The sequence below is a fragment of the Leucopleurus acutus genome (genome assembly GCF_964270905.1).
Source record: "Leucopleurus acutus genome assembly, chromosome: 2".
Taxonomy (NCBI): Eukaryota; Metazoa; Chordata; class Mammalia; order Artiodactyla; family Delphinidae; genus Leucopleurus; species Leucopleurus acutus.
In genome coordinates this window covers 44,154,091-44,162,053 of record NC_139143.1, presented here as the reverse complement: position 1 = coordinate 44,162,053, position 7,963 = coordinate 44,154,091, and positions in this window count along the sequence as shown.

Sequence of the window (7,963 nt, the reverse complement as noted above, 5' to 3'; positions counted from 1 at the left end):
TTCAGTGACTTAACCAAGGTCACACACTTGGTAGGTGGCACTACTGAGATTTAAACTCAGGCGCTTCTGAGTCCAAAGCCTGTACTTTTTCTTCATCCTCTTAGGCTGAAGCCAGACATTTTTGGGAGCTAAGACCTTCAGGGGATAGGCAAATGATGTGACCCAGAGTGAAAGGCCAGATACCCAGGGGACTCTGCTGTCACAGGGAGGGCTGCATCGCATCCCTTTTGAGGGAGGCAGGGCAGGGGCAGATACCCTTTGGTATCCGTGGATAGGCAGGCAAATACATTCCTTCTACAAATACGTCTTCAGTCTCTGCTGTATATATGCCAGGCACTGTGCTAGGTGCTAGGGATGCAGAATTCCACAAAACCGAGTTTATGCTCTTATGGAGTGTATATTCTAACGTGGGGAGAGATCATTAATAATAATAAATAGAATTTAAAAATAAAGTAGACATATATGGAAAAGAAGGACACTCCTACATAAGAAGAGGCATCCAGATGTTGGTCAAGGAGGGAATTTGAGAGACGGAAGGACCTCGGCCACCTGGGGAAGCCATATTGATTGAGCCTCCAAAGAGAACTGTTACACAGACTAACCCCTCTCTTCCTAACAGCTGGGAAAATCCATCCAAGGTCCACAGAGCTCACAGGAACTTGGCGTGAGTCAGGAATCAAGGTGGCCGTAGCCTGTAGTTTGGTCACCAGCAGACTAGCATTTTCTCCATTAGCCATAGCTGCTCCTGACCTTCCGTCTCCCACCGTCACCAGGCGCCAGCTGGCATCTCCACCTCAGCCTGGTCACCGTGGCCACCTCTGGTCCACGCAGCACGGGGGGCCACTCGGGTTCAGTCTTTGCTGAGTCACTGGTAAAACATATGTCTGCAGGAGGCAGACTTCAGCTGAGCCTCTCCTGCCAGAACACGTGGTTGCGAGATTTCGCAGTAGGGAAGGGACAGGCAGAGGCTGAGGGAGGGGAGTCCCCTTGTATCAGATGCTTGGACGAGCTCTGTGTCTTGAGAGGTCGGTGGCTGGGGATGGGGGAGGGGACATTTCCTGTGTGCAACCTCTGGGCTCAGGACTTGTTTACATAGTAGGAGTGCAGTGGCTGCTGGGCCCAGGGTGAGTCGGGCCACGAGATTCTCCCTCTTTGGTGCCATGGTCCTTGCCGCCTGGCCCACCCTGACCATGGACACTGCCACCTGCTGCCAGGGGGCCGTGTGGGTCTTGGTGGCGTGTGGTTGTGGGGGCCCAGGGAGCCTGTAGATTAGTCACCAGGCCTGGGTTCTGGCTCCCTTGGTAAAAACTCACTCACCCCCTTCACCTCTTTGGGCCTCGGTTTCATTATCTGTAAAATGAGAGGGTTGAATCAGAATCTTTTTGGAGATTCCTGCCAACGCCCATATGGGGGCTCCCTGGATGTTCATGGAGGTATTTCTTAGCCCGAAACTCAGGATCTGCATCACAAGAGAGGGGTGGGACCTGGAAGACCCGTCTGAGAGCAGCTGTAATCGTGTTTTCTGAAGGGACACTGTCGGCATGAATTAGGGCGGGTGGGTGGAGACAGTTTCTGAAAGACCTTCAAAAGCAAGTGCGAAGGGTGAAGATGGCACGAAGGTGGCTGATGAGGACCCTCCAGGTGACCAAGGACGTGGACTCTGGCTCCCACCAACAGGCTTGTCGAGATGGGCCGTGTGGGAGCTGCTGGGGGCTTGCTGTGCTGCAGGGGGTGACTTGACATGCCGTGCCCCAGGAAAGATGTACCATCCTTTCTGGCCCTAAATCCTGGAGAGAAAATAGGACTGCAGGGCCCTTGCGTCCTGTGCATTCCCTGAGACTTATCCTCAGGGTCTGTGCCCCTTTGCTGTCAGGAAGTTTCCCTTTATATTTAGCCTTCTTTTCTCATGTGGTTGTTTAAGCCCTTCTATTTAAAAAAAAAAAAAAAAAAACGATAAAAAGACAAGAGAAAAGAAAACAAAAACAGAAATATCTCAGAGCTACCAGCTCCATTTTGGCTTTTTAGCCTTGAGTCATTCTTTAAAAGACAGCAAAAATGAAACACATACAGCAAAGCCCAGGGTCCCAGGCCCTTCCGGGCTTTTGTGCAAAACCAGGCTGTGGCCAGGAGTGGCCAGGTCCTGGCCTCACTTCTCTTCTCCATGGCAGCCTCAGTCCCTGACGTCCACCATGTTTCCTGGGCTGCGTGGGTAGGAACCCTGAGGCGGAGGCACACATTGTGCAACCCGCTAGACAGAATGCAGAGCATTAAAAATAGCTGCATTTCTCCAAGATGCTGTCTGCTTGCCACTCTGCAGGACACTTACCTGGGATTCGTAACTCTGAGCCCAGCCTCCCCGGCTCCCAGGAGGGTGGTGTGAAGAGGGATTTGGGCTAGGATGCAGGCAGGAGAGGAATTGACTAGTAACCATTGTCTCACATGTGCCGTGCGATGTTTCACGGTTCTTTTCACGTTTGCGAGCTCTTTTGGCCTCACACAGCCCTGTGAGGGCAAGTGGGTGGTATTAGCCCTGTAGTTGATGACACTGAACCAGAGAGAATCCTGCCAGGGTCTAACTGCTTGTATCGGCTTAATTTGGGACACCCACCCAGGCCCCCTGACTCTGGTTGTCATTTCCTCGGGTTCTAGTTGTGGGACCCATGGAGCGGGGCAGGGGTCGGGGTGGGTCTTGGGCAGTTGACTTGACCTCTCTAGGTTTGGGGTCGCTTCTCTATATATTGAAGGGGCAGGAAACCTCAGAATATCTGGGTTCTCCCGTTCTCCGTTCTTTCAACTTCTTGGAGCTCTTGTGAAGACTGGCTTGCGCTCCTTGGCTGGGAAGCCAGCCATGCGTCAATGTGTTTCTGGTGAGGCTTCTTACATTTGGAAGCTTCTGGAATGTGCAGTGCTTCAGACAGTGCTGACATGTCTGTAAGGGCACTTGCTGTGTGTCCCTGTGGTCATGCTTCTGCTAAGTAGCTCTCTTAGAAATGAGGCCTCACTGTGGGGCCTTTGAGATTTTCCCATCGGATTTATAAGGTACACACGGAGCTTTGCCCAGGATGCACGCTGCGTGTACGTTACCTGTTTGTTAGCTACTTTTAGTGTACGGCACCTGCTGGAAGAATTGGCTGAGGTACAATGGTAAAGTAAGATACTGGACACGCTGGCTTCAGCTCGGATTGTGTGAATCACTATTGACTTGAAGAAGTAGCCCTTTCCCACGGAGAAGGTGGTCAGAGAATTCTTGGTGTCAGTATTTTCTGAACATTGAGCACAGCCCTCACCCTTTAGAAGGAGAGCTGCGCATCTTCTTGGCCATGAGGCCCCTCTGTGTGATCTTCCTTCAAATAGGCCACAACCTCTCTGAAGGGGAAAGAAGTGTTAATTTACAGCACATTTAGCCACGGTGGCTTAGGCTTTATCCCGGGGTGTTCCCTGAAGAAGGACTGGGATTGGATGTTTGTCCATGTGTATCCCCTGAATGCAGCCTCGGCTTGTAGAGAAACCCCGTGAGGGGGAAGCTACCGGGGGATTGTTTCGGTGGATGCAGGCTTCAGTAACTTTACCTATGAAGATTTGTCATATCAGACCCTGTTTCCTGGAGGTTGGGAAAGAGGATGGCTGAACCTGTAGCAGGGAGGGTGGCTTAGGCTAGACTTTGGGAAGGACTGTGGCATCCCCTTTGCGGAGGGTTCCCAAGGAAAGATGAGGCTTCTTTATCTGAGAGGGGGAGACTGGAGGTCCTGGACAGGGGCCTTCGGGCCTGAGTCTGTGAACTCTGAGGCCACCCCAGAGCAGCATGAGTGTGGGTGTCAGGATCCGGCGCAGGCTTCATCTTTCCTTTCTGCCTCTGAGGCAAGCCTGAGCCTGCGGTGGGGTCGGGGGGTTGGGGGGGACGGACACATGAGCATTGTTTCTCCTTGCAGAGAGAACTCCTGCCACTGACCGTATAGGACTGATAATATTGGAAAATAAAAAAGGGAGAAAGGCACGTTGCCCCTTATCCCTGGCAGGAAAGAGCCCTGAGCTGCTCTAATCCTGATTTGTATCACTCCCCCCGCCCCCCCCCCCCAGTTCCTCCTAGCCCTAGGGATCTTTGATAGGCATCAGAGACGTGAAGGAGCACGGGCACGCGCGTGTGTGTGCGTGTGCGTGTGTGTGCGTGCGTGTGTGTGTGTGTGTGTGTGTGTGTGTGTGAAAGAGAGAGAGGGGTGCGTGAGGCAGGGCCATGCATAGTTGTTGGAGAAAGGCAGGAGATGGAAGAGGAATATCTCAGGGCAGGTCCACAGCTCTGGGACCACCAGCATTGCCTGCTGTTCTAAAGGCACGGGTGTGTGCTGAAGTGAGCATACTACTTAGAGGTGACCAAAGTCCAGAGTCAACCAGTTAATGTCTAAATGAGGGTTGTATTGAATACGGAGAATCAAGTATCCTTTTGTATTGTTAGTGCCTGCAGATTTAGCATCGAAAGGCCTGCCAGGTCAGGAACCTTTCCCTGGTTCCCCCTCTTTATAAGATCATGCTTATTTTATATCAGCTTTCTATCTCCCTTCTTTTCTGTTTCTCATCCTCACTCACTCCTTAGGTATACGGGAATATTTGTCCATGCGTTAGTGTTACCACTTCCTTGGGGTCCAGTTCTTCCGGTGTCCCTGACATCATAGAATGTATTACTTTTATTTCACATGTGAACACGGCACAGGCTCACTGCAGAGATGAACCGTTTCTGAAATGGGGCAGCCCCCCATCTGGTCCTGGAGAAGGTCATCCAAAGCCCTGAGGAGATGGGAATCCAGGGTCTCCTTGCCAGGACCAGCTCGGACGCACGTCGTGCTTCCTATCTGGGGTGGGAGTTGCTCAGGCATGAATCCCCCACCCCCCAGCCCTATTAGCTGTTTCTTCTTTTCAGCTTGAACCCTGAGTAGTGGCCTGGAAAGTCTGAGACCACATGTCACCTTGCTAGGTGAGGAGGGAGCAGAGAGAGAAGAGAGCGACAGGGACAGAGAAGAAGGGAACGTGGGCTCCTGGCCACTGGCCTCTCTCCAAGACAGGTGAAGTCTGTGTTCAGAAAGGAACTCATTTAATCTTTTGGCCCTAATAGCAGTTATTTGTGTTTTCTCTCCCTCTCTCTTTTCCCTCCCTCTCCCTAACCTCCCCCCCCCCCGCCCCCGCCAGCCCGCCTCCAAAAGAATTTAATCTGCTGGACAACAAACAATACTGTTATAAAACTTTGAAAACAAGAGGGCGCGGCCTCCCTGACAAGGAGAAGGGCATGCCGGGTAATGGGCGAGGGAGCCTGCCAGGCCCGAGATGGAGCCAGGCAAGAGCCCAGTTGGCTGGGCACCTGGGTGCCCGCCCCTGCCCAGCCCACCAGCCGTGCCATCCCCAGTCCAGAGGAGAAGGAACCGAAACAAAAGTGGGGGCAGCGGAGCTCTTGAAAAGGGGAAGTTGTACGTGTTCCCCTCTCCGATCTGATGGGAATGCACTAGACTGTGAAACTACCCCCTCCTCCCCCCTCCCTCCTCCCCCTCCTCTTCTTCCCTCCCTCCTCCCTCTCCTCCTCTCCCTCCTCCTCCTTGCTCCCTCCTCCCCCTCCACCTCCTCCCTCCTCCCCCTCGCTCCCTCCTCTCCCTCCTCCTCCTCCCTCCTCCCCCTCCTTCCCTCCTCCCCCTCCCCCTCCTCCCTCCTCCCCCCTCCTCCCTCCTCCCCCCTCCTCCCTCCTCCCCCCTCCTCCCTCCTCCCCCCTCCTCCTCCCTCCCTCCCCTCCCTCCTCTTCCTGCCTCCTCCCACTACTCACTGTTCCAGGTCCTGAGACTGGCAGACAGAGGTCCTGATAACAGAATGAGGCTGGCATAGCCGTGAAGGTACAGCCACCAGCCTGGCCAGCTGCAGGGGAAGCGGGAGAGAAAGGTGCTCCAAGCTGGCTTTGGACTCCAGACCTACCCTCTGTCTGCCCAGCCTCCCGCCCCCCACCTAGGGAAGTGGAACCAGGTCATGGGCATGACCCGGTCCATGTGCTCTGCCAGGTGTGTGCCCAGGTACTGGGTAGAACCGCCACTCGGAGGTTAGTGGGTACGCCCCGGGCTTCCTGGTGCCTGCCGGGGCTGTGCTCCTGGGAGGATGTCTGACTTGGGGAGATGCTCTGCTCTCCTTCCAGGAGGAGTGGGGGCAGTGCTGCAGAGGCTGGGCACGCCTCTGGAAAGGTTCCTGGGGACAGAAACGTGCCTCACCCAGCGGGCAGGCATGCGGTCCTCTGAATGGGGCTCCTGGCAGCATACTGTGCCTGCTAGTTACTCCTGGTGGCTGCAGGAGGGGGTGACCCAGCTCCTCCTTGGGAGGTGGGGAAGCTGGGCTCTGGGTGTCTCTCCCCCAACCTCCAGAGTTAGATTTCACCTGAGCCTGAAGTTTCACTTCTGAGTCCACCTTCACTGGGTCAAGTAGATGATTTGGGAGTGACAAGGGAGCAGTGTTGGTGGTTTTTCTTCAGATCTGCGTTGGCTTGGACCTGTGAACTGTGGTGGGCATTGCGTGTGTGTAATAGACCAAAGGCACACTTACTTCTCCTCTTGTGGAAAGCACCAGCTTCCCTGAAAGCAGTTCAGGGCTGTGCCCATCCTCTGCCCAGCCTAAGTCACTCTCTGGGAAACAGGGAGGCGTCCTTGAGCCCATCTTCACGCCACCCCTCCTCCTCCCCTTCACTGCCCACTGTCTCCTGCTACCCCCCAGGCCCCATGGCATCCCCAGGGCAGGATAGCCATGTGCATCCTCCCGGCCAGCCAGTCATCCCAATTAGGGCCTCCATGCCCTGTCCTGAGTCTGGGAGGTGGGGAGATTTCCAGACCCAAGTGGTGTTGAGGAAGGGACAGAGGCCTAGGAACACAGGCCTCCATACCCCTGCCCCAAGAGAAACCAGAGCTGCTGATGCTGGGCCCACACAAGCTGAGAACGTGGTGATTTTTTTTTACCTCAGGGGTCATCTGGGGGGGTTTAGTGGGTCTGGAGTATGTCATCCCACCTTGGGATCTAGGGCCTGTGAAGTGTGGTGGTTCCTGGATGCTGAGTCCTCATGGGGGCCAAGCTGCCAGAGAGAGAGAGGAAGAGAGAGCGAACCAGTTCCACGTTCCCCTCCTCCACGGCCCCCTGGATATATACCTTTCATTTTATCACCCTTTCCTCTGATTCATTAACCACAGCTAGTTGGCAACAGGTCCCACCCTGACAGCTTAAGACAAAATGTCCAGGACACTGGGCCAGGGCTAGAGCCGAGAGTGACAGGAAGCTGGGCTGGGCCTCTCTGTTCAGACGTACAATGGTCTGGGACTAACTCAAGGGCAGACTGTTCCCCTTTTTCAAAAGGGCCTTTTCTAGGCCCCTCTCTCACCAACATGACTCTTCCTCACTCCCAGGAGCCCTGAAACCAGCATTCCCAGCGGCAGGAAGATGGATGATCTGGGCTCCACTTCCGGTGCTCCTCCCCCACTCTGGCTGGAACTTGCGTCAGTCATGTAAGTAGCTGTGACTCAGCACCCAGCTGGGTTGGGAGGGAGGGAGAAGCTGCTGCCTCACAGGAACCTTCCCAAGCGTTCTGGATTTGAACACGCTGTGGTAGCGCGGAACAAGCCAGCAGCATTTGGTTCCTGGAGGCAAATATCTGTTTGTTCTGTGGGTTTGCTTACGGATTTCATAAACAAGGATTCCTCTCCTTCCTGTTTTCCTCCCGTATTATTTTTTGGGCACCGTGCTGGGCATAGGATTTTTAGCACTTTAAATGACACAGCATCATTTATAGAATGCAGTAGAAGCTCTCTGTGCAATCTCCAGGCTATTCTTTAAGCAACGGCCCATGAATTGTATTTAACACTCATGTTTTTGTTTGGTCTGTGCAGAGTTTCTGTTTCTTTTTTTTTTTTTTTTTTTTTTCAGCTGTATCGGATTCTGCATGCCTTTAGACTAAACACGG